Genomic DNA, 19,459 nt, shown 5'->3' on the forward strand with positions numbered 1-19,459 from the left:
CTTCTCCATGTCAGCAAGCTTTTCTCCCAGGCACTGGGGTCTAACTGGCCATGACATCAACTCTTGAAAGTATCAGAGGCCTCTGGACATGAGGTGAGGCAGAGGAGGCAAGATTCTGACCAAGCTGGATTCGAGTCCATCCACTACCCTTCACCCTGTAACCTTGGGCAAGTTGTTTAATCTCTCTTGAAATGTCATTTTGCTCTTCTGTTCAGTTCATTTCAGTCCCTCAGTCATGTCTGATTCTTTGCGACCCCATGGACTGCAGCACACCAGGCATACCTGTCCAACACCAACTCCTGGCGTTTGCTCAAATTCATGTCCATCGAGTCGGTGATGCCATCCAACCATCTCATTCTCTGTCAGCCCCTTCTCCTGCCTTCAATCTTTCCCAGCATCAGGGTCTTTTCAAATGAGTCAGTTGTTTGTATCAGGTGGCCAAAGTATTAGAGTTTCCGCTTCAGCATCAGTCCTTCCAATGAATATTCAGGACTGATTTCCTTTAGGACGGACTAGTTGGATCTCCTTGCAGTCCAAGGGACTCTCAAGAGTCTTCTCCAACACCACAGTTCAAAAGCATCAATTCTTCAGTGCTCAACTTTGTTTATAGTCCAACTCTCACATCTATACATGACTACTGGGAAAACCAGAGCTTTCACTAGATGGGCCTTTGTTGGCAAAGTAATGTCTCTGCTTTTTAATATGCTGTCTAGGTTGTTCATAGCTTTTCTTCCAAGGAGTAAGCGTCTTTTAATTTCATGGCTGCGGTCACCATCTGCAGTGATTTTGGAACCCCCCAGAAATAAAGTCTGTCATTGTTTCCATTGTTTTCCCATCTATTTGCCATGAAGTGATGGGACCGGATGCCATGATCTTAGTTTTCTGAATGTTGAGCTTTAAGCCAACGTTTTCACTCTCCTCTTTCACTTTCATCAAGAGGCTCTTTAGTTCTTCACTTTCTGCCATAAGGGTGGTGTCATCTGCATATCTGAGGTTATTGATATTTCTCTTGGCAATCTTGATTCCAGCTTGTGCTTCATTCAGCCCGGCATTTCTCATGATATACTCTGCATATAAGTTAAATAAACAGGGTGACAATATACAGCCTTGACGTACTCCTTTCCCGATTTGGAACCCGTCTGTTGTTCCATATCCAGTTCTAATTGTTGCTTCCCGACCTGAGATTTCTCAGGAGGCAGGCCAGGTGTCCTGGTGTTCCCATCTCTTGAAGAATTGTCCACAGTTTGTTGTGATAAACATAGTCAGTCTTTGGCATGGTCAAGAAAGCAGAAGTAGATGTTTTTCTGGAACTCTCTTGCTTTTTTGATGATCCAACAGATGTTGGCAATTTGATCTCTGATTCCTCCGCCTTTTCTAAAACCAGCTTGAACATCTGAAAGTTCATGGTTCACGTACTGTTGAAGCCTGGCCTGAAGAATTTTGAGCATTACTTTGCTAGCATGTGAGATGAGTGCAACTGTGCAGTAGTTTGGGCATTCTTTGGCACTGCCTTTCTTTGGGGTTGGAATGATAAGTGACCTTTTCCAGTCCTGTGGCCACTGCTGAGGTTTCCAAATTTGCTGGCATATTGAGTGCAGCACTTTCACAGCATCATCTTTTAGGATTTCAAATAGACTTAAATTGAAGAAAGTAGAGAAAACCACTAGACCATTCAGGGATGACCTAAATCAAATCCCTTACGATTATACAGTGGAAGTGACAAGTAGAATCAAGGGATTAGATCTGATAGAGTGCCTGAAGAACTATGGATGGAGGTTCGTGACATTGTACAGGAGGCAATGATCAAGACCATCCTCAAGAAAAAGAAATGAGAAAAAGAAAAATGGTTGTCTGAGGAGGCCTTACAAATAGCTGAGAAGCAAAACCAAGAGAGAAAAGGAAAAATATATCCATTTGAATGCAGAGTTCCAGAGAATAGCAAGGAGAGATAGGAAAGCTTTCCTCAGTGATCAATGCAAAGAAATAGAGGAAACAATAGAATGGGAAAGACTAGAGATCTCTTCAAGAAAATTAGAGATACCAAGGGAACATTTCATGCAAAGATGGGCTTGATAAAGGACAGAAATGGTATGGACCTAACAGAAGCAGAAGGTATTCAGAAGAGGTGGCAAGAATTCACAGAAGAACTGTACAAAGATCTTCATGACCCAGAAAACCATGATGGTGTGATCACTCACCTAGAGTCAGACATCCTGGAGTGCGCAGTCAAGTGGGCCTTAGAAAGCACTACCAGCAAAACCAGTGGAGGTGATGGAATTCCTCTTCTGTTAACAGGAGGTTGACTCCACTTCTCTGAGTACTTGGGACCAGTCAGTGCTTGACTCGCATTGTGTGCTTGTATGTTTATTAGAAAGGATGTGTATGTGCTCAGTCATGTCCAACTCTTTGTGACCCCCCAGAGTATAGGTCACCAGGCTCCTCTGTCTATGGGATTTTCCCAGCAATAATACTGGAGTGGATTGCCATTTCCTCCTCCAGGGGAATCTTCCCTGACCCAGGGATTGAACCCATGCCTCTTGCACCTCCTGCATTGGCAGGTGGATTCTTTATCACTGTGCCACCTGAAAAGTCCTTAGAAAGGGTGAGGATGGCCATTAGGATGCTTCAGTTGAGACCTGCTATGCCCTGATCACTGCTTCTATGCCTCATCCCTGAACCCAGCATTCAGTGAGGATGAAGGTTTGTTAGACAGGGGCCAAGCAAGAAACAGAAGGCACCTGTGGCTGTGGGGCTTTATTCCCAGATAATGTAATGGAGGAATTACTTAAGAACATGGTTTTAGGCACCAACACGGGAAGGTGAATTGTCCAGGGGCTAGCAGCAAGGGGAGTGCGGATCACCTGAGGCCTGATGTAGCTGCAGGAAGTCCAGTGTGGCTGAAGCCCTTTGGACCGTGGGGTGGGCTGGCAGAGTCAGGGAAGCGGGGGTGGTTGGCCTCTTCAGACAACACACTGAGATGGAAGAAAGCAGCCTATCTCTCCTCCGTCTGTCTCTTCTTCTTTGTGTGTCCCCTTGGAGGCCTCCAGTCAAAAGCCAGAGGACGAGGAGCCTATTGATACCCATAGAGCTCAGCCTCCTCCCAGGACCCAGAGAAGCTTGGACAACAGATCTGGGAACGAAGGACGGAGAACAAGCAGCACAGACAAGACGAAGACGGCGCCTTTGCGGGTAACGCTCAGGACAACCCAGCTCAGTTCGTTAGCTCTGAGCCGGGAGATGCGTCCCTGATCTGGGGTGTGCTGGGGCGTCCCCAGCTTCCTGTAGGATCCTCATAAAAGCCTCAGAATGATTCGTGCATTTGCTTTCATCTCAAACATTGGAGTACATCCCTAGGTACTTGGAGGAAATGGGACTGGGCATTAGAAAATCAAGTGAGGAGTGCTGGGACACTGAGACTTAAACAGCAAACTGTGGGGTGGAGTCCTGGCTCAGTAAGGCATTTGGTCTGTTGAAGAGATTTGTTGAATAAGCTGCTGGAACAGGTTTGGTATTCAGTCAACAGGTAAACTGGTTTATTATCTCTTGAACTTCCATTCTGCATTCTGAGCACATGTCTGGGCAGTGGGCAGCCATGTCATTCCAGCCAGGTGTGCACTTTGTGAAAATAGGAGAAGTTCATGAATGCCAAGCAAGGCATTCTAGTGGTGGTATCCCAAGGTCCCTGAGATATTTTTTTTTTGTACCTTCAAGAACTGTAGTAGATTAAACATAGAGGAACTTTCTTGGTGAAAGCAATGTCATGTTGTTGGAAGAATTCCTGTGGTGGGAGCTGGGAGTCTTATGTTACTCCTGCAAAGAAACTAACACTGGCCAACATTGTTCACACATTTTCTGAGGACCAGGTACTATGTTAAGTGCTGGGGTCTCATAAGCACAGATTTTCCAAAATATGATATTTATTCTACCGGTAGTACTCATTTTTTTAGATAAAATTTACATAACATGAACTTCATCATTTTAAAATATACAGTTCAGTACCACTTAGTACAGTCACAATATTTTACAATCATCACCTCTGTCTAGTTCCAAAACATTTCATCATCCCAACAGGAACCCCCATACCCTTGGGTTTTGAATACAAGTGTTCAAAAAGTTGAACACAAATGTTCAAAGCAGCATTGTTCCCAGCAGTCAAAAGGTGGAAACTACCCACATGTCCATCAATGGATGAATGGATAAACAAAATGTGGTCTATGCATTCAATGGAATATTATTCAACTGTAAAAAATGGAATGAAGTACTAATACCTGCTACAACATGAATGGGCCTTGAAAACATCATGGGAAGTAAAAGAAGCCAGATACAAAAGACCACCAATTGTGGGATTCCATTTATAGGGATTGCCTGGAACAGGCAAATCCATAGAGACAAAAAGCAAGCTCGTGTTTGCCAGGCATTGAAGGGAGGGGACGAAAGACAGAGACAGATTCACTGGTCCCCACTTTTTCAAACTTTTTATTTTGAAGTGATTTTAGGCTTACAGAAAAGTTGCAAAATAATATAATGATTTTCTTTATTATCCCTTATCCAGCATCCCCTAATGTTATCATCATTCCCAGCCACAATACAATTAATTATCAAAAGCAGGAAACTGACAATGAAGCAAGATTACTAACTAAACAACAGAGCTTATTTAAATTTCACCACTTTCCCCACTGATAACCTTTTCCTGTTCCTGGGCCCCGGATCCCACAGCGCTTTTAATGCATGATTTCTCTTTTCTCTGATCCGTGAGTTTGTGAGTCTCTCCTTGCCTCTCATGCAAGACTTCTAAAGATGAACGGTCAGTTACTTTCTGTGTTGTTATGTTAGTCACTCAGTTCTGTCTGAGTCTTTGTGACCCATGAACTATATAGCCCACCAGGCTCCTCTGTCCATGGCCTTTTCCAGGCAGGAATACTGTGGGTTGCCATTCCCTTCTCTAAGGGAATCTTCCTCATCCAGGGATTGAACTGTGGTCTCCTGCATTGCAGGCAGATTCTTTACCACCTAAGCAACCAGGGAAACCCCAGTTACTTTCTGCTGCTGCTGCTAAGTCGCTTCAGTCGTGTCCAACTCTGTGTGACCCCATAGATGGCAGCCCACCAGGCTCCACCGTCCCTGGGATTCTCCAGGCAAGAACACTGGAGTGGGTTGCCATTTCCTTCTCCACCAGTTACTTTCTAGAACTCCCTAAATTGGATTTTGTTCAATGTTTTCTCATGATTGGAGCAAAGCGGTATCCATTTTTCAAATTCACTCATTCAATATTTGTTTTGTTAATAGAAAAATGTAGCTGGCACCTCTGTACCATAATTTCATGAATGTTATTCCTTTGGATTCATGGGGTCACGGAGAGTCGGACACGACTGAGCGACTGAACTGAACTGATTCCTTTGGATGAGGCCATGGTATGTTTTTAAGGGAAAAAATGAGTCGACTTTAAGGGAAACTAGTAAATAAATAATTGCATAGTACAAGAGACAGGTATGTCACAAAGCTATGAAGGTGGCAAGACCAGTCAGGGAAGCATGATTTCATAGAATTGTCACAAGAGCCCTGCAAAGTAGATACTGTCAATATTTGTTATTTTCCAGATGAAGAAATAAAGGCACAGAGATGTTAAATGGCATGCCCGAAGCCACAGTTAGTCATTAGCAGGGTCGTGATTTGAACCCAGAATCTAAAATCTAAACCATGATCTTCTCCCATAAGCCTTCCTTCCCGCCTCTGTGATAAATATGTAGATGCTGATCCCAGTGACATCATTCTCTTTTTTTTTTCTCCAGTGATTTTATTCCAGGGGGAAATTTGCAGAACTCTGGTAAGGATGAATCAGGTGGGAATTGTCCCTCAGTGCCGAGGAAGGGATGTCTTCAAAGGGCTTACCAGGCACACTGGCATAACAGGAGATAAATTCCCAGCCAGCTCACGGAACCCAAATGGAGTCACCAAGGAAAACGTATAGAATCAGGGACTGTGTGTTCCCTCCCAAGAGAGGAATGACACTGGTTTCCCTTCAGCTCTCATTGGAATGAGTAGGCACAGACCGGCTTGACATCAAAAGAAAAAGCTCCATTTAGAGAGAGGTGTCACTCCAGGAAAGGTTTTTGTAAACAACCCTGAGGTATGCAAAGAAGCAGAGAGCGAACTGAGGTTGACTGTCATGTGAAGGGGGCTTCCCTCACGGCTCACACGGTAAAGAAGCCACCTGCAACGCGGGAGGCTCAGGTTCGATCCCTGGGTCAGGAAGATCCTCTGGATAAGGGACTGGCAACCCACTCCACTATTCTTGCCTGGAGAACTCCATGGACAGAGAAGACTGGTGGACTACAGTCCCCGGGGTCACAAAACTGAGTGATTAACACACACAGACACACACACAGACACAGACACACACACACACACGCACACGCACACACACACACACACTATGTGAAATGCTGTCCTATTCTCAGTAGCTTTAACCCAGGGAGACGAGGGCAGGGTGAGCATCAACCAGAGTGCACAGACTGGGACAGGTGCAGAGAGCTCTCAGGAAGGTGAGCTTCTCATCGAACGCCTGGACCAACTGAGAGCACCTGTGATGGGACCCAAACCACTGAACACCTCCCTTCACTGAGCAGCTTCTAAAGGTGACCTTCCTGTTCCCCTCTAAAACACACTATCTACCCGGGGTCCCACGGTCAGATCTGCAGGGTCCTGGCAAGGAAGAAATGAGTGAGGGGGCTTCACAGGGGCTGGGAACTGAGGAGCTCATGCCCTGCATAAAAGGGGCATCACCTCTCCCTCCCAGCTTTTGGTCAACATTGAGGCAGGCAGACCCAGTATGAATGCACCTCCCAGGAACCCAAGAAAGCCAAAACTTTGGCTGTTGTGTGAAACTTACAGTTTTTTAATGGTGGTAACCAATTTGGAAAACAAAATTTTTTTAAGTGTGTTAACTAAACGGAAGTCATCTGTTTATGCCTGGGGGCTATTGTTTGTAAAATCTGACCGGAGCCTTTTTGAAGCAAGCGATATCCTGCCTCTCTGAAGCAGACAGTTTTGTGCAGAACAGTTTATAGTTGGAAGGAAATTGAAATTTCATTGGAAATTGCCATTTTTGTAGGTCATGAAATGGTTGAGTATCTGCAGTTGTACGTGGTTCAGCGTAATATTACTGCACACCCTAGACTGAAATGTTCTGGTTGAAGCTTCATTCGGCTGTGAAAATGTAACACAGGCATTTGGAGCCAAACCAGACAGTGTTTCTTAAATTATAATGTACACACCAATCACCCAGAGGTCTTCTTAAAAATGTAGATTCGTAGGTCTGGGATGGAGACTGAGATTCTGCATTTCTAACCATGTCTGTAGTCCATGGACCATACCTTGCATAGCAAGTCATAGATATGGGGATTGAGACTCTGGTATATTGAGTACCTACTATGTACCCAGCACTTTGCTGTGCTCCAGGGATCCAAGTCCAACACGACTGAAGCGACTTAGCAGCAGCAGCAGCAGGGGTCCAAGTAAACCAGGGAACCATGATCTCTAGAGAGATCACCATGGAGAGATTGTCTCACCATGGAGAGATTGTCTCCATAGTGCATACAATCTCACAGTTCACTAGAGTCATCCTTTTTGAGAACAAAGTAGTTACTTGGTAAAAGGTGAGTAAGTGGAATGTATTGGTCTACAAATATTTACCTTGGTAAGCAATCTGTATGGGATCTGTGGACCCCTACAGGGTTCTGGATTATCTGAAAATCCTAGAATTGTATACTCATCTTTTACGGCAATTTGCCCCTAACTCTCACCTGTCAGGTTGTTCTCAGACGCCAGTCCCAGAGAAGTATAAAGTAATTGGAGATGGTTCACCAGGAGGGGAGGGATGAAGAAATTGTTGACACCTTGGGCTTATTTTGAATAATCAAGAAATAGTATAGTTAGATAGAAGGGGCAGTTACCAAAAAGGCTGCAGCTGACATCCTGAGATTAGCATTGCTGTTGAATACAGGACCCTGAGAGAATTTTCTAATTTCACAAGAGAGGTAAGGAAAATGAGCATGTTACCTTCGTTTGAGAAAAAATCATGCAAGAGGTCCGAATCTGAGATCTGACTCTGTCTCTAAGAACTTATGGCAAGTTCTTCCCCATCTAGAGCCTCAGTCTCCTCATCTGCAAAATGTAAGGTTAATCCAGTAACTTCCACTCTTACTGCTTCTTGTTGGGTCAAGGAGTGCTTAGTAAACCATAATGCCATGCCCCCCTCCTCATGTAAATGCACATATGCATGTACTCACAAAATTTTTGGCACACAATTCCAGGATTTTCAGGGATTCCTGAGCCCTGTAGGGGCCCATGGACTCCATATTATGATGAAATAGAAGACGCCTGGAGTCCCTTTCAACTTCCAGTTACTAAAATTATAGCTGGTGATCAGGCCAACTGAAACAAAAATACACTCTAGTATCTGGAAAGTGATAAAAGCAAAAACTTTGAGCTGTCATTATTTGTAGGTGATATGATTACTTAAATCTAAGACAAAGCTATTAAGAGTTTAGTAAGTATTTAAAACAAAAAGAAGCAAAGATTTTGAGTTCCAACAAACTCAATTGGAATCCCCACCATTGACACTAGCTGGATAAACTTCTATGACTTAATAAATATCTTTTGGCTTCAGTTTCAGCATCTATAAAATGGGAATAATATTATCACATCCTTCATATTTGTTGCAAGAACAAAATTAGAGTTCAGTAAAGTTCTTACATATAAAAATGTTTGAAATATTAGATTGAACTATAGGAAATTATTGAATTTGATATTTTCAAAACTGCTAATTCCATATATTTCAACATATTTAATACAAATTTACTGAAAGATATTGCTTGGCTAGCTGATCATGTATTCAGTAAATATTTACTCTGTGTTTACTAGGTGCTAATCTAAGAAGAGAGCCAATTGCATCTTTCAAATCAAATCAGACTTATGCCGCCTTAGAGTTAAGTGACCAGCAGATGCACACCAAGCTCATACTTCCCTTAGTAAACTATTTTCCCTTCTGTCCTTGGCTCTTATCCCTACATCCATGCTAATACAAGATAATTGCAATTCCACTTAGCTAATCTGAGTCTTGATCTTTTACTTAAGTTTAATCCATTTACATTTATTATTATTACTGATGTATCAGACATATGTGAGTTATCCCTGCCATTGCAAGTTTGTGTTTTCTACTTAATGTGTTCTCCCTTTGCTGAAATTCATTTGTAATTGATTCAAGCCTCTGTGGATGCTGTTAGCTATTTGTAAGGAGCTTTCAAGTTAAGGAGGGCTTCCCTGATGGCTCAGACAGTAAAGAATCTGCCTGCAGTGTGGGAGGCCCGGGTTTGATCCGTGGGTCAGGAAGATCCCTGGGAGAAGGGAATGGCTACTCCAGTATTCATGCCTAGAGAATTCCGTGGACAGAGGAACCTGGTGGGCTACTGTCCGTGGCTTTGCAAAGAGTTGGACGTGACTGAGTGACTAACACTTTGAGTTAAGGGAGCAGATATAATCATTCTTTCTTCTTTTTCCTTCCATGAGCGCCTTTTGCCATCCTCTTGACCCAGCTTCCCTGCACCAGAGGCACCCAAGGATGCCAGGCATGAGGAGAAACTAAATTAAATCTCCATTACCAGTGAGCTGCTATCTGGATGATACTGTTCTTGATGCCCTCCTGAAAATGAAGACTCAACATTACCACTGCAGTTGACATTTACAGTTCACAAAGTGCTCTTTCCAGCATCCGTCTTATTTAATCTTCACAAAAACCTTCCAAGTAGTTGTTATTACCTTTTCAATTTCACAAAAGGAAATTGAGATTCAAAATGTGAAAGATGACTTGCCCAAGATCAAATGCCCAGTAAATAGCACAGCTGGGGAAATGAGCCAAATCAATTCTATTTGCTATAATCCCCCTTAATTCTCAGGATTAAGAAAGTAATGGCATCAGGAAATGTTGACTCTTGAAATATACTAAAATGCAGTTAAATTATTTACTGCTGCCCAAGAAGGACAGTTCTGTCAAATGAGTTTCATTCACTCTTTTCCTTTCCTTCACCCCGTCATGTTCTATCTGCTCGTAGAAGCCAGAGCTGGAAAGTTATTCTGGATACCTCCCTCTTTCAAACCCCAGGTTTCAGTCACCAAATCTTGTTGGCTCAAGCTTCCGAATATTTCTTAAATCTACCCACTTTCCTCCTTCCTGCCTAATCCTGACCACCATCATCTCTCATCTCTGGCCTGCAGCAGCCTCCTAACTGAGCTCCCCATAGCCAGCCTTGCTTTTCCACCCATCTTCCGCCCAGCATCTTAATAAAATCTAAATCTAACCACAGAACTTCTCTTCTCAAATACCTGCAGTGTTTGCCATCGCCGTGAAAATAAGATCCAGAGTCTTTCTCTTGGCCCTCAAGATAACTGCATGATCTAGCTCTTGGAGATCCCTCCAGCTTTATAAGACCTTGGCTTTCTTCTCCTATCAGAGTGGACTTTGTCCAGTGCCTCCAACCTGCTCCCTCCCACACCTCAGTGCTTTGTCTCTTCCATCCTTTGCTCCCACCACCCACCCTTTCATCTGGCCAATTCTGCATTCCTGACTCTTCCTCCAGGAAGCCTTCCCTGACTACCACCACTCTGACTATGTTAAGTATCCTCCCATGCTCCCATTAGCACCCTGTTTTTCCACTTTGTTCTACTCACTATACTTGTCATTAATCTCTCCCTCCACTCCCCTGCTTCACTCCTGGCTTGGGAGATCCGAGAGTAGGAATGCTGTCTGTCCTACCTTACATCTTCAGTGCCAAGCTTCTTGCTGGCCCAGTTGAGATCTTCATAAGGGTTAGTGAATGAATAGTTGATGTGAATGACAAAGGAAAGAAGAGAGGAAGGGAAGGAGCAAAATGAAGTGGAAGAGGAAAAGAAAGTAAAGGAAAGTAAGGTTTATTGAGGGTAGGAAGTATGTGCCATCTTCTTGTAATGATTCTTAAGAAATGTTTCAGAGACCACTGGTAATATATGTTCCCTTTAAAAAAAATGTATACCAGATCTTGGTTGTGGCACTGGGGATTTTTAGTTGTGGCATTTGAACCTTTAGTTGTGGAATTTGTTAATAATTCCCTGACCAAGGATTGAACTGAGGCCCCCAGCATTGAAAGCATAGTCTTAGCCACTGGACCACCAGGGAAGTCCCAGTTTGTTTCTTTTTTATAATAAGGAGGCTGTCTTCTTGGCCATGATTCTGTTTACCTATCTGGGCTGAAATACTTCATTTTCCTTGAGGTGTCATCTAAAGTGACTCTTAAAATAATAGAAGCACCATGCACTTTACGTGGACTGTTGCTTCAAATGTTTTCCATCCACTTATTCCATGTATTTATTTCTCCTGCTTGACGGATGAAGAATCTGAGGCTAATATGTGGTGGAGGGCCACAAACCCTTGTTTTTCCAACCCCAGTGCAAATGCCTTCAGCCCCTACCTGACAATGTCGGTGATGGGGTGTGTCTGGCAAGGACGGGGGCAGAGGTACATCCTTGCGGACTTTGTGCCCGTGAGCACATGGATGGAAGAATTTAAGACCCTAGCCCCAAACCCTGGAATTTTCAGTCTGTGTGATGGATATAGTGCTCTACAGCCAGCTGAACTTGTTCATAAAAACGAGCTTTGCAAAATGAAGATGGAATAAAGGTTTCATAATTCCCCAGATCTATTCCAACATGAAGTTGACAGCCGTGAAACTCCCTCCTGTTGATGGACTGGACCAGTGATACCCCACCCCCCTCCCACTGGTGATGACTCATCACGAAGTCCCAGGGCCCAATTTTCTGGCTGTCTCTCGAGTGCCACATTCCGACACAACAAGTCCTGTTCTCTTGGTATTCCCAGAAAGGAGCCCTGACAGGCTCCCATTCCATTGGCAAGCAGGACCAACCTGTGTGTCCACAGCACTGACCTGATCCTCCTGCACAAAGTGCTTTAAGCAACGTGTGTCCATTGGATGCTCCATCAGCCAGTGGAATAAAATCTGCTTGCATTTTAATAATTAGTAAAAGAAGTGAGGCGGGGGAGGATCCATTTACTGAGCACTTACCATTCTATATGGCACATTGTAAGAACTCGGAAAATACTCTTTATTATCTCATGCCATCCTCACACACACACGCCCTAAGGAGATGCTATTATCACTCCCATTTTATAGATGCAAAACTATGACTCAGAGAGGTTAAGTAACTTGCTGACCATCACAAAGCTACGTGGAGAAGCTAGGGTTCAAATACAAAATAATCTGACTTCAATTTAAGTTTTTTAAAAGATTTTATTTTCTGAAATATTGCTGATTTTTTTAATGTTTTGTTTTTCCAGATTTAAGGAAAGCTTTTTCTCTTTTCTCTTAAGCTATCTCTGATTTACAGCAACTTGATAAAATGTATTTTTGGGAAAATGATGAAACATTTTTATTTTTTTCCCTACCTGATCCCCCCACCCCAGAATTCAGAAACTGAGTATTCTTATTTTCATAACAATATAGTTATTTGTCTAAGTTCACTAACAATCATTTTGTTCATTGGAGTTTAGATTTGTCCTTTTATTAAAGCTGATACAAAAACATAGTAAAAAAATAAACAATATGAAATAATATATAATAAAAGTGAACTTCCTCCTCCCACCTAACCTTTTGCCTCCTGGTCCCCTTTCCCAGAAGTCACCTGTGACCAAATCTCGAGTGTTTTTCCAGAGATATCGAGTACATATCCAAGCTTACATGGAAGTATAGACGAATAGATGCAATGGGTCTGCAAATATATTTATGTATTGGTGTTCTCTGCTGCTGCTGCTAGGTCACTTCAGTTGCGTCCGACTCTGTGCGACCCCAGAGATGGCAGCCCACCAGGCTCCCTCGTCCCTGGGATTCTCCAGGCAAGAACACTGGAGTGGGTTGCCATTTCCTTCTCCAATGCATGAAAGTGAAAGTGAAGTCAGTCATGTCTGACTCTTAGCGACCCCATGGACTGCAGCCTACCAGGCTCCTCCATCCATGGGATTTTCCAGGCAAGAGTACTGGAGTGGGGTGGCATTGCCTTCTCCGATTGGTGTTCTCTACCTTGCTTTTTAATTTAACTATGTCTTAAGGATCATTCCCCATTGGTCCTTTATTATTTATTATTATTACTGGCTGAGCCACACAATATGTGGGATCCTAGTTCCCCAACCAGGGATCGAACCAATGCCCCCTGAATTGGAAGCTGGAAGGCTTAACCACTGGACAGCCAGGGAAGTGCCCCCTTATTGGTCCTTATAGATCTAATCTCACCTTATTTAATGCCTGTACTGTATTCCATTGCATGGATGTGCCATAGTTTATGTAGAAGTCCCCTATTAATGGATACTCAGATTTTCCAGTCTCTTGATATTCTGAACAAGTGTGTGTGTGTGTGTGTGTGTGTGTGTGTGTGTGTGTGTAAGGATGTTCTTCCATCTGTAAGGGAAAGTCCTAATTGCCAGGCCAAAAATCCATGTGTTTTCAATTTTGGTGTAGATACTGTCAATCTCCTGTACAAAGAGGCTATACAAGGCACAACAGATGAGAGTGTAAATTTCTCAAAGCCCCACATCAGAGTGTACTGTCAAACTCTAAACGGTCTTTCATCCTCACGCTCCTGACTCTAAACGATGCTCCTTCCTGCCCCGATGACCTGTGAGCGTTAGATCTGAGACAATCAGGAACAAACTGTAGCCATGAAACTGGGGAATTACGTGATTGGGGAGACCCCCTGGCACCAGGGTGTTTATGTCTCTGGGATTCCCAAGACACAGAACGCCAACCTACCCCTACCCCCTGCTAGCAGCTTACAGAGGTTGGAAGATTTGTAGCTATGACTTGCCAGCGTGGGAGAAAGCACGTCATTTTGATTCCTGGGGGGTGTTCTCTCTGGGGAAAGACTGCAAATTAGCAGTTCAGGAGATGTAAGGAAGTTGGTTGCTGTGTTTTGTGGTTTGGTGTTTGTTTTTTTTTTAAGAGCACAGTTGGGTTACAGTTTTGGTCTTTTGTTTGTGTTGGGGGTGGCAGTATCCTGTTTTGCTTTTCAAGACATGGAGGGCTTGGATTTGTTTTTAAGTGAGATTGGAGAGACATGAGAACCAGAGTTGTGACTCCTTTAGAGATTTTGTGGGTGCTTGAAGTGAAAACAGCCAGTTTGCAGGCTGTCGTTTTCTTTAATATTTAATGGTATACACATTTAGATGATTTTAAAGTAATAATTTGTGTTGTTGTTCAGTTGCTAAGTTGTCTTTGCAACCCCAGGGACTACAGCACACCAGGCTTCCCTGTCTTTCACTGTCCCCTGGAGTTTGCTAAACCTCATGTCCATTGAGTCGGTGATACCATCCAACCATCTCATCCTCTGTCATCCCCTTCTCCTGCCCTCAATCTTTCCCAGCATCAGGGTCTTTTCCAGTGAGTCAGCTCTTCGCATCAGGTGGCCAAAGTATTGGAGCTTCAGCTTTAGCATCAGTCCTTCCAATGAATATTCAGAGTTGATCTCCTTTAGGATGGACTGGTTTGATCTTCTTGCCGTCCAAGGGACTCTCAAGAGTCTTCTCCGGCACCACAGTTTGAAAGCATCAATTCTTTGGCCCTCACTCTTCTTTATGGTCCACCTCTCATATCTGTACATGACTGCTAGGAAAACCATAGCTTTGACTAGACGGACCTTTGTCAGCAAAGTGTCTTTGGATTTTAATATACTGTCTAGGTTTGTCATAGCATTTCTTCCAAGGAACAAGCATCATTTCATGGCTGCATGACCATCAGCAGTGATTTTGGAGTCCGAAAAAATAAAATCTATCAAGGTAGTCAGTGCAAAGTCTGTCTCCCTCTTACTAGTGATGTCCAGAATTCCATCTAAGATGTAGCCAGTGACACCCATTCCTTCCTGAACATTCTCTCCACTTACATGTACAGAATGTCTGCTTTTGCACCATTCTTTTTTCACCTAGTGGTATATCTTGGAGCTTATATCCCACTTGTAAAAGGAGATCTGTGTCACTTTTTAAATGAAACACTTGTTGCACAGGTGGGTTGATTTCAAATGACATTCGGACAGCAAGCTGTTGGGTTCTGGACAACCAGCCTAGGTGACACCCTACTCTCTCTCTTCACATGGTTTGAGGTGGGTTTTCTTTCTCCCCCTACTCCTGCTATCCAGTGGTCAACCTTAAAAAATGGCAAGATGTTTGCTTTTACCCTCTATGTCATTTTTTGACTTCTTTAGAAAGCAGAATTATCTCCTTCCTGCCTAGGTTATCAGTAGATGCTTGAGGGGACCTAAGGGGCAGTGGGGTGCAGGGAGGCCCTCTGGTCCAGGCACCACGAGGGTCAGACTCTAGACCTCCACTACCAAACAGCAATAAAATGTGAGCACATATCTGATTTTTTAACTGTACAGTAGTTGCAGATAAAAGCATCAAAAGCAATAGTTGAAATTATTTTTTCATAATAACTATGCTTAACCCAGTATACCCAAAGCGTTATCCTTTCAACATGTGGTCAATATTGTGAAATTATTGAGCTATTTGACATTCTTTTTTTTCCTCCTAGTCTTCGAGACCCCATGTAGATTTCACATTTACAACTCCAGAAACCAGTCACAATTTATGGGTTCAATGGCCACGTGTGGCTGGTGGCTGCCCTATTGGACAGACAGCTCTTGACACCCCAACTGTGGCTGATCCATGTTGAATGAGTACCCTCCTCCCTTCTCCAGGCCTCTGTTTCCTTATTTTTGAGTGTGGGAGTTGGGCAATCTTTTGGATTTTAATGGCTCTTCATCATCCTCTTGTCCATGGACTTTCAGTGCTGAAAATGAAATGAATGGGTAGCTTAATCTCAACCTCTGTAAAATGGAGACCATTGAATGTGATGAGAATAAAAAGTATGGCAGCCAATGAGAGTGTGTTTGGGGGGAGGCATCGTCTTAGGGGATCGTCTTCAGGATTAGGTGTGTACCCAGCACCTGCTCACTTAAAGCCAGGGCAGTCTTCCAGTTTGCCTCTCCGAACCCCAGTCACCTTGTCTTTCTGTAATTGTTGTTGTTTAGTCACTCAGTCATGTCTGACTCTTGCAACCCCGAAGACTGTAGCCTACAAGACTCCTCTGTCTACGGGATGTCCAAGGAAAGAATACTGGAGTGGGTTGCCGTTTCCTTCTCCAGGGGAATCTTCCCAACCCAGGGATTGAACCTGTACCTCCTGCTTCACTGGCAGATTTTTTTCCTGCTCAGCCAGCTGGGAAGCCCGTCTTTCTGTAAAATGGGGATAAAAACGACATGCGCGTTACACGGTCATTGTCAGGATGAAATAAGACACCCGTGTGGAGGACTCAGCGCTGTGCTTGTGTGCACGCTCCGTCGCTTCAGTTGTGTCAGACTCTCTGCGTCCCTACGGAACTGTAGCCCACCGGGCTCCTCTGTCCATGGGATTCTGCAGGCAAGATTACTGGAGCGGGTTGCCATGCCCTCCTCCAGGAGATCTTCCTGACCCAGGAAGTGAACCTATGTCTCTTATGTCTCCTGCACTGGCAGGCTAAACTCTCCATCCCTGGGAACTGCTCCCATCACCATCCTGGATGCAGACATGGGCCCAGGATGGGGTGGGGGTGGCATGCCCAAGGTCACACAATGAGATGGTAGTAGCAGACGCTGGCCTATTTTGGCTCCCTCCTTCTCCCTGGCAGTCGTCCTCGAAAGTCAGCCGTGAATTTCCTCCACAGCAAGGTACTCCCGAAACCACAGAACTACTCCAATGAGGCCTGGGTCCAAGTATTGTTTTCATGGCGTGTGCCGTGGTGTGCACGCGCATGTGCCGTGTTTAAAATCACAGCTCCAAGAGTCGGAGGCTGGGTTGGCAGGATACCCAGCACCCGTCTCCCTGTATTCAGTGCCTCGTACCCTGAGCAGCGTGAGATTTCTCTGTGCTTTCAAGCATCGGCCCCCTCCTGGCACATGATGTGCCTTTGGAGAGGCTGCAACAGAGTAGCAAGTGCCCTGAGTCAAGGGCCAGGAAGCCGGAACCATTACATATTACACAACAGTGGTAAGAAGCCATTTCTTCTGAGCGTTTGTTCTGTGACATTACTGAAACCCATGCACTTAACTATTTTATTCAATCCTCCCAGTTACCCAGGGAGTGAAGAATTACTTAAGGAGCCCATTTTACACATAGGGAAAATGAGGTTCAGAGAAAATAAAGAACTCACCCAGAAACACACAGATAGAGCCAGAAAGGGCCTTAAAAATCTTCCCTGTGGCAGAAGGGTGGCCAGCCATCCTGGAGGCCCAGGTTTAAGGAGACACTGTGGATACTGGACATGCACAAAGCAGGACAGATGCATCTCCATCTAGCATTTTAGTATATTCTTTGCGGATGTCAAACCTGATCCTGGTCAGGATGGGGGTGAAGATGTATTTGGGGAGGGAAAAGAGGGATATTATTAAGGGGGGTTGTCATTAAGATTAGGATTGACCCTGATGAAGGTTCAGAATCCACTTAAACCTAGAGTTTGTTTACCCCCACCCTGTCTCTCAGTAGACGCTGAATATCACTGCTTCTCTGAAGCCCTGCCTCTTTCCATTCCTTCTAAAGATCAAGTAGTCTTTCTAGGGCCAAAGTCTAAAAAACAGCACTTCAATTTCCCAAAATTCCCATCCAGCCAGCAGCCCCCCACCCTCCCCACCACCAATTTAGAAAGCAGCTGAGAAAGAGAGAGGAGAAGCTAGGAGTGACCAGGGAGATTTGCAGGTTTGCCTTCTTTCTTTTTTCTTAAGCCACGTCCCAGCTCTGTCCTTTGGTAAGTTGTGTTTTTCTTATTATTGCAGGATAATCGCTTTACAGAATTTTATTGTTTTCTGTCAAACCTCAACATGAATCAGCCATTGGTATACATACATCCCCTCCCTCTTGAACCTCCCTCCCATCTCCCTCCCCATCCCACCCCTCTAGGTTGATACAGAGCCCCTGTTTGAGTTTCCTGGGCCATACAGCAAATTCCCATTGGCTATCTATTTTACATATGGTAATGTGAGTTTCCATGTTACTCTTTCCATACATTGCACCCTCTCCTCCCCTCTCTCCATGTCCATAAGTCTATTCTCTATGTCTGTTTCTCCATTGTTGCCCTATAAATAAATTCTTCAGAACCATTTTTCTAGATTCCATATATATGCGTTGCTGCTGCTGCTGCTAAGTCACCTCAGTCGTGTCCGACTCTGTGCGACCCCATAGACGGAAGCCCACCAGGCTCCTCTGTCCCTGGGATTCTCCAGGCAGGAACACGTTAGAATATGGTATTTATCTTGCTCTTTCTGACTCACTTCACTCTGTATAATAGGTTCTAGGTTCATCCACCTCATTAGAACTCACTCAAATGAGTTCATTTTTATGGCTGAGTAATATTCCATGTCTCTCAGTCATGTCCGACTTGTTTGCGACCCCATGGACTATAGCTTGCCAGGCTCCTCTGTCCATGGAATTTTGCAGGCAAGAATACTGGAGTGGGTTGCCATTTCCTCCTCCAGGGGATCTTCCCGACCCAGGGATCGAACCCACGTCTCCTGCGTCTCCTGCACTGGTGGGTGAATTCTTTACCACTGAGCCACCTGGGAAGCCATTGGGTATATGCACCACAACTTCTTTATCCATTCATCGTCAATGGACATCTAGGTTGCTGCCATGTCCTAACTATTGTAAATAGCTGCAGTGAACAACGGGATGCATTTGTCTCTTTCAATTTTGGTTCCCTCAGGGTATGTGCCTAGGAGTGGGATTGCTGGATCATGTGGTGGTTTTATTCCTAGTTTTTTAAGGACTCTCCATGGTTTCTCCCGTGGTCATGTATGGATGTGAGAGTTGGACTGTGAAGAAAGCTGATCACCGAAGAATTGATGCTTTTGAACTGTGGTGTTGGAGAAGACTCTTAAGAGTCCCTTATACTGCAAGGAGATCCAACCAGTCCATTCTAAAGGAGATCAATCCTGGGTGTTCATTGGAGGGACTGATGCTAAAGCTGAAACTGCAATACTTTGGCCACCTCATGTGACGAGTTGACTCACTGGAAAAGACTCTGATGCTGGGAAAGGTTGGGGGCGGGAGGACAAGGGGACGACAGAGAATGAGATGGCTGAATGGCATCACCGACTCTGTGGACATGAGTTTGAGTGAACCCCGGGAGTTGGTGATGGACAGGGAGGCCTGGCGTGCTGTGATTCATGGGGTCGCGGAGAGTCGGACACGACTGAGCGACTGAACTGAATTGACTGATACTGTTTTCCATAGTGGCTGTATCAATGTACATTCCCACCAACAGTGCAAGAGCGTTCCCTCTTCTCCACACCCTCTCCAGCATTTATTTTTGAATGCAGTGTTTTTTTTAATGTAATGCCT

At 44.3% G+C, this 19,459-nt stretch overlaps 1 protein-coding gene across 6 annotated transcripts in view; it reads left to right on the top strand.

Annotated features, from left to right (window-relative positions):
- Positions 1-19,459, top strand: part of NOS1 (nitric oxide synthase 1) — a 191,187-nt gene that overhangs the window by 76,425 nt on the left and 95,303 nt on the right. The window contains exon 2 of one of the 6 annotated variants that reach the window (XM_055405788.2): positions 3,040-3,189. The exons of the other annotated variants lie outside the window; for them this stretch is intronic. The gene's annotated coding sequence lies outside the window, so the exon portion shown is untranslated. The remainder of the gene's footprint in view (positions 1-3,039; positions 3,190-19,459) is intronic. 6 annotated transcript variants of the gene reach the window in all.

This window comes from Moschus berezovskii, chromosome 19 (genome assembly GCF_049115385.1).
Source record: "Moschus berezovskii isolate FMDL1 chromosome 19, NW_MosBer_1.0, whole genome shotgun sequence".
NCBI classification, from domain to species: Eukaryota; Metazoa; Chordata; class Mammalia; order Artiodactyla; family Moschidae; genus Moschus; species Moschus berezovskii.